This window comes from Acyrthosiphon pisum, unplaced genomic scaffold (assembly GCF_005508785.2).
Source record: "Acyrthosiphon pisum isolate AL4f unplaced genomic scaffold, pea_aphid_22Mar2018_4r6ur Scaffold_21504;HRSCAF=24140, whole genome shotgun sequence".
Lineage (NCBI taxonomy): Eukaryota > Metazoa > Arthropoda > Insecta > Hemiptera > Aphididae > Acyrthosiphon > Acyrthosiphon pisum.
Window position 1 is genome coordinate 40117 of NW_021770979.1, and position 15442 is coordinate 55558.

General features: G+C 32.6%; 1 long non-coding RNA gene across 1 annotated transcript; it reads right to left on the reverse strand.

Annotated features, from left to right (window-relative positions):
• Nucleotides 1-1010: 1010 nt before the first annotated feature.
• On the reverse strand, nt 1011-8544 carry LOC115034909. Its single transcript, XR_003840133.1, has 5 exons — nt 7716-8544; nt 6875-6883; nt 4890-4898; nt 3079-3096; nt 1011-1274 (listed from the first exon to the last, which is right to left on the reverse strand). It is a non-coding gene; the product is annotated as an uncharacterized LOC115034909 (long non-coding RNA).
• Nucleotides 8545-15442: the final 6898 nt, after the last annotated feature.

The window sequence follows — 15442 nt, forward strand, 5'->3', positions numbered from 1 at the left end:
GGCGAAAGCACGTGGACGCGTGTAAAGCGCCACGGCAAAATCGTACGTAATGTACGCGGGTGACCACGGCTCGGGGTCGCACTGCGATGATCGGACGGGCGACGGACACAAAAAAAATTAAGCCGTGGTGTCGGCACAGACGGCCGGAACTCGAAACGCGTAAACGGTTATACACGACGAGTTAGTGAGCAGCGAGGCTCGGGTGCACGGAACAAAATATGACACAAAGCCGGTGACGGCGCACCGGGTCGCGTTAGGTAAACATGTGGTTTACAAACAAAATTGCCAAGACGGCGGAAACACAACTTGTTGCCTAGACGGCTCAAAAACGACGACGTTTCATAGCGGCGGGTGCGGATAGCTGGAGGCACGACTGTGTCGAGACCGTCCCCACTCTGGAGGTACAAAGTTCGCTCGCACACTTTTCGGCGGCTGGGCGGCAGGGTGACAACATTGCGACCTAGTCGTATCGCATACAACCGCGCGGAAATACGAACCGCCGATTGTGTACCCAACACATAGACTGATATACCGTCTCCGCTCAGAATCGTTTTACTTATACAGTGATATTTTATCATTGAATTCAAATTTAATACTGTCCATTATACAGTGACCCACATACAGTGACAAATGCAATTTTTTCGGCAAAAATTAATTTAACCCACTTTAGTACTAATGCCTTTTAATAGTAAAATAAATTACTTTACTCACAATAATATCATAATATATACCTACTTAGTAATATTATGGCCTGAAAAACCGTCTTCACTCAGAATTGTATTTCGTATACAATGATTTTATATCATCAAATTCAAATTTAAAACATTAATTACAGTGGCTCTCTAGACACAGCAAAGCGTTACCCACTTAGGTAGCAGCTTTTTTTCAACATACATTTTCAATGAAATTGTTATAAAATATCAATAAAACACTGATTTACAGTTCTAATTTAAATAAAAATCCATTTTTTAGTTTTAGTATACTTATTTCGAGTTTATTACCAATATTATTAGTTCAGCTTATTTTAGAGAATGTTACTATAGGAAAATCATTTTAACTATTTATAAAAGTGCACTTAATTTAAAGATTAACAATAAAACTATAAGAGACAAATTAAAGAAACTTAATATGAATAAAATTATTCATTATATTGATAACAAACAGTTTTAAAAAAATCTTATCTTATTAAACGTATATGTCATTTGCTGTATTAATTTCTTTAAGCGGTTTATTAATTTCTTTTTCGCAATTCTCTTTAGTCTCATCATTGACCTCTAAAAACAAATAAAAAGAGTGCATTAATGAACAATAAATATTACTGAAATGTAGTTTAATAAAACAATAACTACATATTATATTAATACACTCAAGGTAAAAGGATAAATTATATAAACAGCTAACATAAATCCTAATCGATTAGATAAGAATTGCATACGTGAAAATATTTAAATACAAATGTAACTAATTCTGAGTACTTTTACAATTAAATATAATAAAACAAATTTATAAATAGGTACCAAGTACAGAAAATACTTAATTTATTCAGTTCTAAGATTTTTTTGTCACAAACATATTTTTCAAACTAAGTAATGGAAATTTTGAAACTTTAATTGAGATTTTTTAGAAATGTTCTTCTAGGTACTGCGACACTCTGAAACTACTACAGTATTACTCCACTATAAAGTGTTGTATCTAAACATACGTTGTACTGTATTAGAATTTAATATTAAGTTTATCTATAGACTATAGTTTAAATGTTTTATTTAGGTTTAAACTTTAAAGTTGGTATGTTAAGCAAATGTTAAATAGTAAAATCTTTGGGAAAAAATTGGAAAATGTTTAATTTATTTTATTTAAAACGATTCATTTTGGAAATATGCAATTTATTTTATTAAAAATGAAGAACTGTGTCTCACAAATAAAAACTTAACCATAAACTTATCTTTTAGATATTGAGTAAAGAATGATTATAATTTATAATAAAGATTATAGAATTCTACGTGTATATAATAATATAATATAGTATGTTAAGTAATTGCTTGCATTGAACTTTGTCCGATCGGGAAGCGTGACGAGAATAATATTATTGTCACAAATTTGTATACCCGGGTAAAACCACAGATTATAGGAATCGGCATATAATCGGCTTATCAATTGCTTAAAACTGTAATTATTTTATGTGAACTATTCTTATTGTTATTATATATATTTTATATAGCTCGAATTTTTCATTGTTTTGAAATGTTTTATCGGAGTTTGCTTAATACAAACTTTAATACATACATTTTTAAAACTCTTTAAGTCGAATTTTTTTTTCTAAAACCTTGGTAACTCGAAAACCTTGATAAGTCGAAAAAATTGCATTTCCCTTGAATTTCGACTTATCGAGGTTCCACTGTAATTGTTATTTTGTATTTCTACATTTTAAGGGAAGTTAGGTATGTGAAAAAAGCTTGAAAGTTATAATGAGGGGTACAATTTATCAAAATATTAAGCTTAGGGGACATGGCAGATAAAAAATATTTGCGATAGGAGACTAAACTTTTAAGTTTGCTTAAAATGAAAATAATTCATATGATATCATCATTTTATAAATATGATTCAAATTTGATATGTCAAAGCTTATATTTCCTTTTTAATAATTGTAATTATGATCTAATTCTCAATAGTGAACCTACTTATTCAGGGAAATTATGTGTGAAAATAATTATGAGTTATAAGCTATCCTTGATCAAATGTTCTACCACCTATTAAATGTTTTGCATATTTTGTTTATTCTTTCAGCTGTGTCTTTATATGATATGTTTCGTAACAACTTCTTATAACTAACAACTTAGATATAAAATAAAGAAACAAGTAAGGCATATAGGCTTGAGTATATTCTAATTTATTAAGAACAATATGTGCATGTACAACGACAACAACAATTTTACCACGACACTGACGAGTTTACGTAAATTCTCCAATTACTACACAAAATATGACTTTTATTCTATCTTATTTGAAACAAATATACAACTATTATGGTTATACATCATTATTAAAACAACAAATTAATTATAATTATAATTTGATTACCTTCTTTAGGGTATTGTTCTGTTTAGGTAAGGTTACATTATGTTATTAATAGGTATTATTAAATGAATTAAAATACGTATTCATAGGTGGAGTTGCTGCAAATTATTTCGATGAGGTGTGGTATTTAGTAAGAAATAGATTCACGGAAACCTTGCTCCTATACCCCATAATATGTATTTCCAATAAATTATTTTACTTTTTTATAGAGCTTTTTGCTATGTCTGTTAAGTCTGGTAAGACTGAATAAAATAAATATTATATTTTATGGAACTAGGAAATAACTTTATTAAAGTACCGTCTACCTTCAATCATGGTGAAGTTCTTGTAAAAAATAATTACAAATTGTAATTTTGAACCATATACGTACTAACTAGTACATGTTCCATCTTTATCTGTTTTTTTATTTTCATAATATATTATCGGAGTTACGAGCAAATAACTATATACATTTTATGATTAAGAAAATGTGGGGCTTTATTCGAATTTCACATTCAAGCTACATTGTTTAAGACGATAGCATTTAATAAAAAAATATCTCAAACTTAAAATAACTATTGTGATTTTTGAAAAATGTTCAGTCTAAAGTATTAAGCTTAGGTGACTATTGATCTATAGAGACTAGACAGGTATAGAAGAAATTTTCACACAAGTATATTTATCAAAAAATATGTACACAGAATAAACGTAGAAGAAGAAAGAATTATCATTATAGAACCAATAGATTCCTACACTTAGAATCTAAAATAATACTTTAATGTATATTTTATTAAGACATATAAAAAGATACTATTTTTTTTTGATATTAATTAGAGGTATAACACCCGTAAGTCCCAACCCCGATCTCCACCAGTGAACGTATTTCATATTATACAATGTGTTCCGGGGCGAAGTGACCAACCGACGTCATATGAAAGTATACCAAAAATAATAAAGAAATGCCCTTTTTTATTTTATTTTATTTATTTTTGTCGTGTGTTTTAATACAAATTATAAAAATATATTCATTATTACGTGTTATTATATATAGTGCAACCTCGATAAGTCGAATCTCGATAAGTCGAAAACCTTGATAAGTCGAAAAAAATTCCGCCCCCTTGCGAAAACCTCGATTTCTTGAAAAAAAAACTATAGATAACTCGAATATTCTGTGCTCCGAATATTCGGCTTGTCCGTTCCGATAATCTTATCTAATCGCGTTTATTGTGTTTATTATTCTTATTTTGAAACTACTTTGTTCCTATTTTGTATTTTTTTACGTTACTTAGGTTTGAATTTTATTTTTAAAAAATAAACCATCTATTGAGTTTATGCTACATTTAGTCTCAATGTTTAACAAAACTAGCTAATGGCAATAATTAATCACAAAAAAAGTGTAATGTTTAGCAGCGTATAATTCTGCAAATATGGCAGATATGAAAATAATACTTTTAAGGTATAATAGGTATTAGATTTTCTACTCAAGAAAAATACAAAAGACAAAAAACTTTAAATTAAATAAAAATAATTTCCATATTTCTAGTTTGATTGCGTATGCTGTATGATAGGATAATTAAGGAGCTTTAAAATTAAAAAAAATAAGACCCAATACTTAAAGGGTATTTTTTCATATTTTTTGGTATACTTTCATAGGACGTCGGCCGGTCACTTCACCCCGGAACACATTGTATATCTAGTTTTATGTAGTTACTTAATGTGTAATTAATCAGACGAGTTAATTGAATATTTTCGTTTTTTAAAATTTAACTGATAAAAAATAAGAAAATAGAACATTATATTATTTATAAATGTATAATATTATATTTTAAACATACTCAAACATCCTAGAATCAAAAGAATAATTCAGCATATTAGTATAGTAAAAACTTTAATTGCATGATATCATGTGTTTATCACAGCTCCAACCATTTTTCAAATATAACTACCTATGTATAAACTTGAACAGATTATTTTCAAAATTTAAAATTTTTTTTTTTACATTTGTTTTTTTATATATAAAAAAATGTCGTTTATTTTGTGAAAATTTAATATCTGCACAATGAATGGTACAATAAGTGAATTTATTTGAATGAATATAAAATGAGGCATTGATAAAAAGACAATGAATAGTAGTTTCACATTAGAAATCCCTGGACGTGGATGGTAATTTAAGAGAGAAATAATAATAAACACGTCAAGTGTGATCTACGCGAGAAGATCTCTAGGCAATTCGCGTTTCATGCGTCTGGCTGGATTGTCCGGAAGAGTATTTGATGAAATGACTGCGATTTCGTCGGTAAAGGTCCATATTAAAGTGTTATCCATTATAGGAATATCAACTGTGTAGAGGAAAGGAGCGATGTCACTTCCTTGAGGGGCACCAGTTAAAATGTTTTGTGTGCTGGAAAACGAAGTTTTTAATTTGTCTCTGAATGTTCTGTTATATATATATGATTTTAGAAGTAAATAATATGGTGTTGAGAAGATTTTTTTAAGTTTGAATAATAAGCCGTAGTCTCAGACTGTGCAGAAGGCTTGAGCTGCATCGAGAAAAATAGCTGAGCAATATTTTTTTTATTCAATAGAAATGTAGCAATATGTGATCCTCTACGTGATGGAGTTGGTAGAAAGTTGCATGTTTGGTACGGAAACCGAATTGAGAGCTTGGAAGGGCATTTTGTTTGAGCGCAATAGTCGCAAGTCTCTTGAGAAGAAGTTTTTCAAACATTTTTCGAAACGTTGGTAGTAGACAGATTAGTCTATAACAGTGGTTCTTAACGGGGGCGGTACTGCACCCTTGGGGGCATCTCAGTCTCTCCGGGGGTGATAGTTTTGAAAGGGGTGTTGAGGGGGTGGTGAGTGTGTTTTTCTGACAAAATTAACAGACTTAATTTTAACTAGTTTTCACTTTAATTAATAATGTTATAATATACTGATGAATAAATAAATATATAGGTATGTTTATATATTATATATATATATTTATAAGAAGAAAATTTGATTTTGCATGAAGGGGGCGTTAGCAATTAGTTATTACGATAAAGGGGGCGCTGAACTAAAAAAGGTTAAGAACCACTGGTCTATAAGATTCGGTCATATCAGATTGTTTGTCTAGCTTAAGTATAAAGCCGAAATAGTGCAGATTTCCAAATGAGTAGGAAATAAGATAGTCGAAATATAGCATTAACGATGTAAGGCAGAAGAATAATGGTTTTTGGTGGTAAGTTCTTCACTGTTTTGTTGTTATTGAGATCATGACTAGGTGACTTATTATTCTTGAGTTTTTTAACAATTGATAGAACTTCGCCAGGAACGGTGGGCGAGGTTGGTAATGCCATTGGCATTCCATGTGATGAATTTATCAACTTGATGAATGTGATCTTGGAGGGAAGTAGGCAGATGCAATATAAATAGGCATGGAGTTAATATTCATAGATGTAGCGAGTATCTGTATGTCTTGTTTGGATTTAGAAGGAAAAGGTGGGTGTGGGATTTTAGGAATAATAGTACTTCTGCACCGACATATGTTGAGTCATCGGTGTTATTTACTGGAGACAGCCGTACCCAAACATTTTAAATGTTGAGCTGAAGGTTCACTTTATTTATTAATTATTTGAAACTTTGTTTAGATATTTATTTTTAATAATATTAAGAAAGATATTAACATGCATTAGTTTTTGACTTATTTTTGAAAAACTTTTGGTGGTCAATAAAATTACACTATTTAAATATTTTTCAATAAACTCAATGCAATGATTATTATTTATCATAATCTAAAATAAAACTATTATTGCATATTACTATTATATCTCGTTCTTACTTTCTAAACCTATAGTAAAAAAAAGATAAATATTATCGTATTTATTTATTATTAGAATTTTGTTTAATATTTCTAAAAATATTTTTTTTTCACATTATTTATTCTACATTGTATGTTGTAAAAATAACTACATGTGAGGTGTTAGAACTACGGTTTAATATTTATAAATATTACTCTATCAAACTAATAGTTAAAATGAAACAACAATTAATTTAGATGCTCACTTTTTACATTTTTTTAATCAGACATTACTAAAGCAACATAACTTTGTAGATTGTATGTTTATATAATATTATAAAAGTATTCACAAGTAAATTCGTGATACATAATTTAAAAAAACTTGGTAATCTGTTTGGTATTCGGGTACCTACCTACTTTACAATCAGATAAACTCTAGTCATAAACCTCGACCACTGAATTACTTACAACTATAGGGCTCGTATTTTCTTGTAAATTGTTTAATTTTGAATAATTTTATACTGATTTTAACCTATTCTTTACATATTATATGACATTAATTTTATAACACTGACAAAAGAATGACTAAAGGTTAGCTACACTGACGAATCAGCTATAATTTATAATCGATAATTTAATATTACCTAAAATTATCCACTGCAATCAAGATAATTAATGTTATAGATATCTACTAAAAGGTTTTAACTCAATATGTTTGTATTCTTTAATATAAATCTATTTAAATATTTTGACCATTTTAGCATGTTTTGATGCAATAAATATATAATTTGGTTGTATAAATACATTCACCTCCAAACCCTACTTATAACTTATCAGTAAGGTATTTATACATTTTTAACTTATCATTATATTATATTCTTACACCATTTAGATGAGCCAATAATTAAATCACTGACATTCACTGAAACAAATTAAAATTATTGAATTTAACGAAAATGAAACATTTGTTTTATTTTAATTAATTTTGTAAAATTATAAGTGAACTGTATAAGGTTAGTATAACTCGTGGAGGGAGTCTCGTTTGATCTACGGTGACTGGGAAGTCTTGTTCGATCTATCAACGATAAAATAACGTTCTGGTGACACTCTGTTGTTAATCACTACTGTTTCTCATACCGTCAATGGATTTTTCTTATATCTTCGCCACACCTTCAGAAAATCAGGAAGGGTGCGAAGAAACTCCTAATTGGATAGTTGGTGGTTAGTCTGAGATCCTGAATGAGTTCCTTAAACATGTCATCCAGACCCACTTACGATCCGTCCTCTAAAACTTAACGTTTTGAATTAAAATATGCAACTTTGGGCACCTAAAATCAACGCAGTATTAATTTATACCTATAATGTGTATTTTAATTTAGTTCATAAATGAAAGGGGAGTTTTGTGGATAAATATGACTAATTTCCACATTATCTCATCGATAAGATTAGAAAGTAGGTACCTCCATAATGATACGTAATTAAGACCCTTAATATCGGCTATTATCCGATTTGATGGCCTAATTATTTTATAATAGTATATAACAATTCTAAATTTGAAGAATCAAGTAAAAATAGTAATTTTGAATAACAAAATATTTTATAATGCAAATTACATAATTTATTAAAATTATACAACATTTTGTACATTTACACATTCGCCATTAAAAATTTTCAAGAATAATTTTTTTCTCACTTTTTTGATACGATCGTATTGGTTGGGTAAGCAGGGAACTTATTTGTCATTATTAGGTGAAAAAATAATAAATATAAATATGGAATTTTGACCAGCTATTTTCCATTTATCAGTATTGTTGGGTATTTGGAGGGGGGCTCATTCTCAGCAACGGACGTGTTTTAGGGTTGTTCTCTCGTGGGCGCGAATATAGTTATTGTCCATTTCATGAAATGGCTCTCCAATAAAGCATATGGATGCTACATATATACTATTATTATAATCAATAAAGGTACACTTAGTATATCTATGGTATCAGGTAAATATTATTTATTTAACAATAATTTATTCTATAAAATATTGATTTTAGGCATGCAAAACGTAACAAATTAAGACTCAATCAAACTTTTTTTCATAAGATATTATATATTATAGTTTGAGCATGGTTTGTTATATTTGCATAGATGCTTAACATACTAGAATATAGTATATTTTGTCTAAGGGGAATCAATAGTATGGAAAAATTCTATGAAAATTAATTAATTTATTTTCAATTTATTTCCCAAATATGGTTTATTGAGAAGTTTGAGAGTAAAACACCAGCTAATGTAGAAGAGAAGTTAATATGTGCCCGTTTAAAAGTCAATTTTTGAAATTTTAACTACTAAACTGAATAAATGAAATTTAAAAAGTAAAATATCATAAGCTTTAGAGGTAAATGAACATTGAAAACAAAATATTGAAAATTGACTCACATAAAGGCCTAGATCTCGGCCTAGTTAAACTTCTTCTCTTCAATTTGTATAATAAGTTCTCATACTATAATAACATTCAGTAAGCTATACCTATTAATATATGTTGAACGGTTAAATTCGCTCCCGTGCTTTTTTATTATTACTCCAGTAAATATAGACAATTTTTTTGTGTTTTTTATCTTGTTAGATACTAAAAAGCGCGCTTTCAGACCGGTGTTGTTTTTGAGTCGATCTGACCAATACCCTCCCCTCAGGGGCAATTATTAGTGGTTCCAGCTTATCCACGGCCGCTGTAGAAACGTGAGTTCAATCTTCTTTTTATAGACACAAAGTTCCAAAACTCGCAGTAGTTGCTATCGCGTTTTCGGGGAGATAAGACCTGCACCGACCCACGCGTTATTCACTGCGTGCGTTTTATAGTTGAAACAGCGTTGATAAATATAAATATAAACATATACATCGTGACACAGTGATAGTTAGGTGCTCCACTTATCAACCCGTATATCTCATCGGCCCGTTTGGTTACCTGCAGCTTTGGTTGCCTACCTTATCTTACAAGGCGTATTTATTTAAATGAATCAGAACTCCCCCTCAAGGATCACCACCCGATCAACCACTACTGGCAATATTACTTCAGCAATGTCTACCAAGTCTCCTTAATCAGTCTCTTCTTCTTCCGGTCTGCTGACCCTTGATGCTTTTAACAACACTATGGCTGAACATCAAAAAACACAAAAAGAAACCCTGCCCCAGTGTAAACGGTTGTGCGAATCTCAAAATGCTCAATTTTCTGAACTCAATGAAAGCTTAGGTCGTCTATCCTCTCAGGTTGTTGACTTAAAATCTGAGAACGACAAACTCCAAAATATCATCTCTAGTCTCAGCAAACGAGTCCAATACCTCGAATCTGCAAGCGTTAGTTGTCGTACCTTCTTGGCAGACACTATTCCTAGAATTCTCCAAAAGATCACTGAACGTGAGCGTTGTTCTCGAAACGTCATTATTCGTGGTGCTCAAGAATCATCTTCTTCTGTATTAGAAGATAGAGTCTCCAATGACGGCCTAAAAATAACAGAGGCTATCAAACCGTACTTTCCCGAATTACCCTCTGACTTCAAAGCAATAAGGCTAGGTAAACCCAGTGATCGAGGTCCTCGACCACTCAAGGTTTTCTTCCAGTCTAATAAGAAATAACCCATAAACTTGTCTCTGACTATAATATAAAGATTAAAGCTACTCATACTAATAATATGCACCTTCGCATCTCGGTTACTCGCGATCGCACTCCGAGGGAGCATGAAGTAATTTATCTTGTATACGCTGATTTGGAAAGTCGCAAAAGAACGGTGATTCTGACTTGCTAATCAAATACAGAGATGGATTCCCCTATATTATGCCAGTCCGCAGATCATCCCAGGATAGACGCCATCAAGCATCAAACTCTGCCCTTAGCCAATCAAAAAACTAGCAGTACTCGACTTGTCACTGCCTAGGCAAGCACTACTTGGCCTGAACAAAACTGGAAAAATGACTTATGCTACTACTCCTGCTTAACTGATCCACTCTGCAATTGTATGTATAACACTAAACTCCGTTCTTAAAACTGCTCATGCTGCTACACTGCTGAACTAACTTTAGATTCTTTCTTGCAAGTCTTCACTAACTTTAAAGCCTCGTTTTGTAAACCTATTAATTTTTCTAATATTTGTAACAATAACATTTGTGATAATGTTTGTGATCTTAAAACTAAATTATTTAGCCTCATATGTTCTTTCCCTATGTTTCACTTTTATGATATCATTATTCTCACAGAAACCTGGCTGACTCCTGGCATAAGTGACAGTGAACTTGGTTTCGCTGGCTTGAAAGTAATAAGACTTGATACAAACCATAATAACAGCACTTCTATCCGAGGTGGCGGAGTTCTAATTTCTGTTAAGAATACCCGTTCCTTTCAACCTATTTCACTAACCGTATCTAATGTTGAACAAGTATTTGTATTACTGTCCCTAAACTCCTGCCACTTATTGGTAGGAGGTGTATACTTACCCCTCCCTCCCCCTTGCTGTAGTTGAATCCCATACTACTTCACTTCACGAACACATCATATCCTCATTTAAACCAAATTCCCTAGTCATATGTGGCGACTAAAATCTCCCAAATATCAACTGGTCTTCTGATGAACTAGGATTAATCGGGACTAATGATTCCAACATAATTTTCACAACTATTATTGATTCTTTTTCTTACCTCAATTTTTTCCAGCATAATTTCTTTCGCAATAATCATGGCAGTATCTTAGATCTTGTCTTTTCCAACTTCAATAGAGTTACAGTCAATTTAGCAACGGAATATTTAGTTATTCCTGATCCTTACCACCCACCTCTTCACCTGGTCTTTCCTTCACAATCTTACAAATCAGTAGTTAATACTCATACATATAAAGATTTTAAGGCTGCAAACTACACTGCCATAACGCAATTTATTAACTCCTTTGATTGGGAGTAAACATTTTCGCGGTAAACAATCGAAGATGCTGCCTCTGTTTTTAATGAATCCCTGCTTCATGCTATCGATTTTTTTGTTCCTACAAAAACATTTAAATTGCCAAATTTCCCTCTCTTAAAATCTTATTATGGAGAAAAAGCGAGCTCACACACTTTATAAGTGGTCGAGGTACCCCTATGACTACTCAGCTTTTTCCGAACTTCGTGCTAAATGCAAGCGCCAATCTAAAATAGACTACCAGTTTTATATAGAAAAAACCGAAAACTCGTTCAATCGCAATCCCTCACTCTTCTGGAAATCTATAAAAAATTTAAACCAGAAAAACACAGTGCCCACCACTCTACGCTGGAACAGTGATACGGTTGATAATCCTCTTGATTTGGCTAACCCATTTTCTAAGTACTTTTATTTTATGTATAACAACTCTATTTCCCCACCCGTCAATATTTCTAATTTTGATACTATTCTGTATGAACTTCCTTATAATTGCCACTTCACCCTCAACTTTGTACAACTTGCACTCAACTCTTTAAAAAAACACCTATTCTAATGGCCCAGACGGGATTTCAGCACGTTTACTTTTTAATTGTCAAAATTCTATTGTTTATCCTTTATTCCTACTCTTTAGGCTAGCTCTTGAAGAGGGTATCTTTGCAGCTGCTTGGAAAACATGTTCTCCCACCCCTGTTTTTAAATCTGGAGATCCCTCGCTTGTTTCTAATTACAGGCCTATTTCCATCCTACCTCACATTTCTAAACTGTTTGAGTCCATCGTCTACTCCTCAATCAAAAGAAGTCTTAGCCATATTCTAATAGATGAGCAGCATGGTTTCTTTAGTGGAAAATCTACTGTCACTTGCAGCCTATCTTTCACATCATACATATTAAAAAGCTTTGAATATGTTTGTCAAGTTGATGCTGTGTTCACGGACTTAAATAAAGCTTTCAACACGGTCATTCATAGTCGCCTTATCTCTGAATTGGATTCACTTGGTATCGGTAATCCTTTACTCTCGTGGCTCCAATCTTACTTATGTCAAAGAATGCAATTCGTAAAAGTCCACGGCGTTGTCTCTGACTTATTTATAACTCCCTTAGTGGTCCCCCAAGGAGGACATCTCAGTCCTCTTCTGTTCATCCTTTTCGTTAACTCAATTAACAGGTACATTTCATCCTCTAGAGTTCTTCTATTTGCCGATGATATTAAAATTTTTTAAAAAATTGCATCTCCGTCTGAATGTCTTCAACTTCAATCAGATCTCAATACTTTCACTCTCTGGGCCCAGCGTATTGGCCTAACACTCAACCTTAATAAGTGCCATGTTATGTCATTTCATAGAAAATGAACTTGCATAATCCGTCATTATTCTCTTAATGGCTCCACTCTCGAACGTGTTTCCACTGTCAGAGATCTCGGGTTCTACCTAACTCCTTCTCTTTTCTTTGAACACCATATGATGTTACCGTTGATAGAGCGTTAAAAATTCTGGGGTTTTTAAAGCGTTTCACTAGCCTTTTCACGTCCGCTATTTGTCTTCGTTCCCTTTATTTTTCCCTTGTCCGCTCTGTCTTAGAATATAACTCAGTTGTATGGTACCCATACCTAGCCAAGGACCAATTACGTTTAGAGTCAGTCCAAAACCACTTCCTTTCCTACGCCGCTTTTATACTCAATATTGATCACCCACCCCATGATTACCTATCAGTTAGAACTTCCTTAAATATCCCTACTATCGCTTCTCCTTCATCACCTCTCTCCTTAAAGCTCAATAGATGCTCAGGACCTTCTGTCCTCTATCTCCTTCCACGTTCTTGTGCACTTCACTAGAAATCACTCTCTATACCTTGTCTCCTCTCACTGTACTAATAACTCCCATAATAATCCATTAGATAAAATGCTCCGCTTACTTAATAGCTCCTGATCTGTAGCTGACTATGTTGATATTTATCTCTACTGAATGTTTTCGTCTTTAGTTTTATTTACTTTACCATGTACTCTTTATAATTGCATACTGTTTAGTATAAGTTTAAAATTAAGTCTATAATTATAACTTCTGTCTTCCATGTATATTATTTAATTACTATAATTTCTTGTTAATTATTAAAATGTATCTATAAATTGCGTTTGGTGTTAAAAAAAAAAAAATAAATATATTAATATATTATTGGAAATATGAAACTAAGTTTCATCTTTCCACTAAAATTCATATTTGTAATAAATGTTTAAAGTGTTATGTTATTTACATGTACGTGCGGGGAGCGCTCTGTTATTTATTTTATACACAGTTGATGAGCACTGATTATCACATACTATGCACACATTTACAAGACCCACATGTACACACATAGAAAATTGTATAATATATGGAACTCCTTAAAAACGGTCGGTATTGATAAGAAAATAAACTATGAGATTCACTAGATTGTAATCTAACCTTTACATTTTATAATAGGTTGTTGTGAACCCCTGTCTGTATGCTATATGCAGTATGAGATATAGTAATAGTATAATATAGAATAGTGTGTAAGCATATTAATGTGTGAACAGACAGAGTCACACGGTCTTAAGGAATTCGCTGTGTGGACAGTTTTGAGCCCGAGCGAGCCCCTACCGTGTCTCGCTGTCTGTGTAATAGTCAGTGTAGTCCTGGCAGACCATCGAGCAGAGCCTCTGTTGTTTTCTTAAGTCTAATAATTATTCTGTGCAACTAAATTTCTTTTAAAATTAATTATATTAATAAAGTATTAGTGATAACTCAAACACCTCGTATTTATTTACTTACGAACAAACTCGGTTGGGGAGACGTCCATAAAATTTTGGTGGCAGCGGTGGGATCCGTAGATTCCAGTTCGTTAAACAATAAGTTAGTTAATGCCGTGTAATTTCGAGTTAAAGTAAATCTATGCTTATAATATAATTAAATACAAGAAGAAAATCTGAAGAAGAAAATCCAAAGAAGAAAATCTGAAGAAGAAAATCCGAAGTGTCCAAAAAGTCAAAAACATCGAGGTACCTATACAGAAACTCCAGTGTACAAGACGACAAGGAAGGGAGCACGCAGTACCGCCGTACTCGTAGCGCCGCCCGAACGAATGGTTAGTAGCGCACGCACGCACACGAACGCGAATACGATATACGAGCAACATAGCCGCCGCGTCCATTGTACGTGGTACCGCTGAAATTTATTAGCGCGCACACACACACGCAAACGACGCATAATACATGCGCCGCCGCCGCCGTGTCGATAGTGCCGCCCAAACCAAACACCGCACTCGGTTACGCACGCACGCATTTTGTTGTGTGTGATAATAATTACGAAACCGAACGTCTGTGCCACCACCGCATATAAATATACTATATTATAGCACAGAACAACCAGAAGGGAATCCTAAGGCTGATCGAAAAACCGTCCGACATGTCTAGAAATTAAACGTGCTGCCACGTACCAAGAAATTCCCTTTTTTTAAGTTTTCTGTGGTTTGTGGCTACACTGTTAATCTGCAATTCCACTCATAACAACAACAACAGCTCATGGCTAACACTCCTGAACCACGGTTATCTACTAAGAGTAGATAACCGTGGTCTGAACGAATAAACAGTGTTGCACGATATAAAGAAAAATAGAGAAATTCTCTGTATGTGGCAGCACGCTTAATTTTTAGACATGTCGGACG